General features: G+C 29.0%; 1 protein-coding gene across 1 annotated transcript in view; it reads right to left on the reverse strand.

The window, feature by feature from the left end:
• The window catches only part of Atg16 (Autophagy-related 16), a 556,547-nt gene that overhangs the window by 139,715 nt on the left and 411,108 nt on the right, over positions 1-5,724 (reverse strand). The gene's annotated exons all lie outside the window — the stretch shown is intronic.

Consider the following 5,724-nt stretch of genomic DNA (forward strand, 5'->3'; position numbering starts at 1 on the left):
TTATATAATTTCATTTATATGAATGATCATCATTGTACAATATGAGTTTAATGATGTCCTAGGGAGTTTCTTCCCTCTAATTGAATGTTAATAATTTAAAAAATGAATCCCGCAAAAAAAAAAAAAACCTGGGGGATAGAGTGGGCTCGGGGATCCTCAGGTCGATAGTATAAATCCTATATAGGACAGTGTAAATGTTACAAGATTTTATTTATTTTTGTGTATTTTTTTTATTTTTATTCTTATTATATTTTTAGTATGAATGTGATCAGTTATTGCACAACAACGTTATGGCAGATATTTATCGATAAATAAAACTTCATTTATAATAATACTTATATAATAATTTTATAACATAATCAAATAATATTATTTAAAATGAGTTATTTTCTGTTTCAATGTTACCTATTTATTAATATTTATAATAATTAAATCGTACAAAAAATACTGCATAATGGTTCATCGAAGCAAGAAGGACTCTTGGTGCAGGACCGTGACACGTGCAGCATAAAATTCATAAATTAGTCGAGATAATCCTAATAGGTCTAATATTTAATTAAGTTACATGATAATCAAAGAAATAAAAAAATAATATAGATACCTAATATATTTTTATTTTTTATTCCTAATGTGCGACAGAATCAATAATGAATTTCCTGTTCTGGCATAAAAGATGAACGTAGAGATTTGACATACTACTGCTCTCAAACGCAATAAATAATAACAAGAAAAAAAGTTTATAAGAATATTTAAATAAATAAAAAACGTTATAAATTTTCAGAGCGGAACGCAAGTTGACGTACACATAATACCAGCCACAGGTAAGCGATCTGAAGACCATTCATTGACAAATCTACTTATGATAGATTAAATAACTTTAAGAATACTCAAATTTAAGGATTGAATTAGTGAATAACTTTATGGCGGAGTTGGTCAAAAAGAATTTCAATTACTTTGCAATTTACTTTAATTTGTACTTCAAAATTACAATTACTAGTATCCACAGTAATCGCAAATATATTTTACAGTAATTAGTTGCAAGTATAAGTATAAGTAGTTGCAATATCTTTTTGCCAATCAATTATTTATTATCATCAATTATTATGATGATTTGAAAATATCCTAGCATGAGCGAAAGGAGAGAGATTTACTACTATACTTTTTCATTAAAAAAAAAAATAATTAAAAATAAATTAACTACCTAATTATTTCACTAAATTAATATAAGTTCGTTATTTTATTTTTTTCCAAATAACACAAGACAATTTATGGTTTGATGAAGTTTTCCGGTGGGTATTAAAAAGTCATCATTTTCTTCTCTATTCCCACCCAGAAAGGCTGGGGTCATCGCCTCGGCTCTCAGCATCACTCCAGCAAGTATTTAATTTTTACACATTAAGAAATTAATATTTTTATAAATTATCCATTTGTAATCAGATATACATGATTTTTTCCCTATATTGTTATATAAATATATTTATTAAAGTTATAATAAAAGGATTTAGGGCGAAATGGATCTAGATAGCTCCCATTTTTCAAGAACTGCAACAAACGATTGAATTGTCGAAAATACTAAATTCCAGCGAAAAAATGAACTATGGGAAAAATATTTACAGATTTAATCAAAAAGTCATAAATATTAATGTAATATATAAATAAATGTTTATACTATTCTCATGAATCCAAGTAGCTCCTGGGAATGCTCAGCAAGACGGGATCCAGCTTTCCCAGACAGTTATTTTTACAACTTAATAACGATACGAATCGTAATCTTGGTGTACAAAAAAAAAATACAAAAAAAAACATGCACATATGATATTAAAAAAATCAAAACAAAGCCTAGCGTTTCTCAAATAATAAATAACGTTTCGCCATTGAAGAAAACGATCATATGATAAGTAGTTTTTTAGACTGTTGAAGTGAGATATGTAATCTTCTAGTCTGCATTTTTTTTTTTTTTTACATTTTTTAGACCCAGTGATGCATGAATCGGCGAAAAGTTTCCTGGTAACTTATTTACTTAACAGCACAAGACTTATACTTTGCAAGTTAACCTTCAAATCTAGCGGTAAACTTTACCGACCAGTGACCAAATCCACGTTCAAGTAGGTAACCATATAAGGAACCTTTCATAGTTCCAGTTGAATTTGCTTTCTACTAAAGATGTATTGTATTATCTTATGTATTATATATTTTTTTTTTCTGAGCAGTCTAGTTTTTGCTGATTTTGGATGCATAGGAGTCAGTTTTTTTTTTTTTAATTTTCGTTGATATTCCTGTATTTTTTTACCAATCAAAAGAAAATCCACTTTTCACTAGGGAAAAAAATTCGGGCTTCAATTGCCCATACTGAAACAACAATTTTAATGTAATTGCACTAATGAGAAAACATAATTAGTAATACGAAGACACTTTTTCAAATTTTCTTTTTCTTTTTTGTAAACTTAAGTTATTTGAGTTAACATGCAGCATTTTTATTCACTATTGTTGGAAGTTTTTATAATGATGATGATGAATTCCTGTGGATGAAATTTGAAATGAGTTAAAAAAAAATTCAATATTTGTTCTAATAAATTAAGATTCATAGATTAAAATTGATATAGTTTTATAGTAACTTTAATATGACAAATGTTACTTACCTTAGTAAGTAATAACTTTTTGCACAAGTAAGGTATATAAGAAGGCCGTAATAATTATGAAGTTCAACCAATATTTGATTTCGAGAACACTAGCACGATATACCAACAGTTATTTCAGTTTTAGGTAACCTGGTTAACAAAACGGTGAACCAAAAACAGGTCGCTAAGTTACCGCCAATTGGTGCAACAAACCCTAAGCGTTTAGAAATAAATTACAGCTTTACCTTTGCTAAACTTATCCTCACCTTATTTAAGCCTAGGAGAGTATTGTGCGAACAGAGATAAAAATAAAACTAAATAAGCAGTATTGGGTTTTGGGCAGGAGAAGAGAAGCAGATGCAAGGGTACTAGGATGCTACCAGCAGACGAGAAGACAGGAGGCCTCGGAGGACGGTCACATACCTACACAGTCGTCACGGCTTTCAGCTCCTTTTTTCACTGCCAGGACGTGTGAGACCTGTCACACCGTTTTCTTTCTCCTTCGGTTCGTCCTCCACCTAGCTACTATCTATTAGCAGTACCATTGTCTAACAAATAAGGGTGCATAACCCCATGCAACTGAAGACAATTCATCGAATTCATTTCAGAGCATTCGTCTTAAAATAATACTTATGTTAACAAGAAGATTTCAGGGTGACGATCAAATTAAATGGAAAATAGTATGAAACTACCTAAAATATAGGATTGGGAGACGAGGAAAAAATCAAAAATTTAATTTGATAGTTTTGGCTACCATTCATACTATTACGATTCCATTCATTCATGATATAATAAAAACTATAATAACGAAATGGTACGAATTGCAACTTCGTAAAAAAATTAGAACCAGAGATATAAAATAAAACATTTTAGAATATTTTCTTAATTTGAAAAACTTATTAACACTCCCATAAAAAGGCATAAAATCTAAAACATCTTCTGGGTCGAAAGTGTAATAATTTTGCTTTTCTACAGTAGAAATTACTTTGGATTTTATAGATAATATTGTGAGGAGTTATGCATTTATTTCTGGAACCGAGGACATCGGCTAAAAAAAATCCTAAAAATTTCTAAATTTTGATTTTTATGAAAATTCGTACCTCAGGGTTTCAAAATGGGCTAAAACCAAATATGACCTTATTTTCACTAGATAAAATCTTTCTGTTCTACTTTACTGTAAGATACTTTTGGATTTTGTAATTATTTACACGTTTAAACTCATTTAATACAGTAAATAATCTTTAGTTTTTATTCTACCTAATAAAAATATTCTAAAAATATATTTTTTCTCGGCTCCTAGGGCGCATTCACAAGAACTCTCGGACACGAGTTTAATATTTTTTGACGTAGTATAGCCTAAAAAAGGTTTATTGAATTCGGTGATCCCACATCCATAGCCTCCCCTTTTTAGTTAAGAAATGGACTGGTATTAAACCTAAAACTATAAATCTGACTTAAACACAATTGATGTTTAATAGTTTCTATGGCTCTTGATGAATAAATTAGAGTGGAAACTGGATGAGGAAATCCTGCAGCTGGGAAAAACTTCTCTTTCTGTAATGATATAATTATAGCAACAACCATTCATTCACAAACATTCATTTAAATAATATAGTTTCAATTACTTACTTTCTTGTTAACTCGAATTCATTTGACAAATCCCTATAGGCTACGGATATCACAAGTGATTCAATATACATCCTTATTAATGTTGCCCATTAAACTACATATGCATGATGATGACATTCCACAGCTTACATGAAAAAAAAAAAGAACAGACTAGAGTGTGTTATCGAAAGTTAAGACCTTCCATGCTTTTAAAGAGATAGCGCAAGGCCTGCACAAGTGCACATAGACTCGGCAATGCATTACGGGATTCCATTCCAGGCAGATGGCCCCCAAGATATGGAACAACCTCGAGAGAGAACACTAGGCGACCCACAAAGCCTATGATGAATGAGACGAATTCGTTCCGGTGATAACAGTTAATTTACAAGATCAGGGGGCTGCAGTACCACAACAGGAATCTGATTAATAATGTTATATTCTACAAGAGTAACAAGAACAATGTGCAAATTATTTACCATACTGTCATTCGAGTTCTAAACCAATGATATCGCAGCTTGTAATTGCTTACGTGGTTAATGTAAGAGGTACATTTTTTTGTTCTGTTTTAACAATTGGTTATATACAGTATAGTATCAAACAAAATACACCCCAAACTATATACAATGTTATAAATAAAACAAAAAAATAACATAAAATAAATGGATTAAAATAATAATTCTTAATAAAATATAAAAGTAAAATTAATAACAAAAACAATGACATTTATGGATATAAGAAAATAAATAATTGACTTTTTAGAATTTAAGAAAAAGATGGAGGGAGAGAGAGAGAGAGAGAGGGAGAGAGGGAGAGAGAGAGAGAGAGAGAGAGAGAAGAAATTAAGATGAAATAAAATATTAGTGCCAATAACAGAACTGAAAAATATAGAATTTATAACAACTGCTTTACTTAATGTACTGTTTTCCGGAACTGAGTTTATATGATTTATTAATTATTTGTTGGCACTTATTTCCTTCTTAAATTACTATTAAACAGTTATCAATATCCGATATTTTTCTATTTAACAAAATACATGTGCCAAAAATAACTTTTGAATAAACCAAAGAAAGACTGTCATCACTACAAGTTGAATACTTGATTTGTCTCTATTTTGATTTTTTCTTTGAATAGAAATAAAAACTACCAAAACCTAGGGCGATGGGTATTAGTGGTTAAAGGAGAACATTCACAGGATATATAAAGAACAAAAAAAATTAGAAATGAAGACTAATAAGTAATACACAAAAATAGAAATAATAATAAAGAAATAAAACAACTGTAAAAATGAGTAAAGTAATATGATAATAATAATATGGTATTTAAATATAATAGGAAATAATATATAAATACAAGGTAAATAAAATAAAATGATTCCGTAAAGAAAATAAAAAAATTCAAATAAAAAATATATAGGTAAGTAAAAGTAATAAAATATTTATTTAACGAAAATTAAATGTTTTAAAATAAAAATAAAATTCTATATAAAAAAAAAATCGCT

Source organism: Halyomorpha halys, unplaced genomic scaffold, assembly GCF_000696795.3.
Source record: "Halyomorpha halys isolate HHAL.00 unplaced genomic scaffold, Hhal_1.1 Scaffold157.1, whole genome shotgun sequence".
Taxonomy (NCBI): domain Eukaryota; kingdom Metazoa; phylum Arthropoda; class Insecta; order Hemiptera; family Pentatomidae; genus Halyomorpha; species Halyomorpha halys.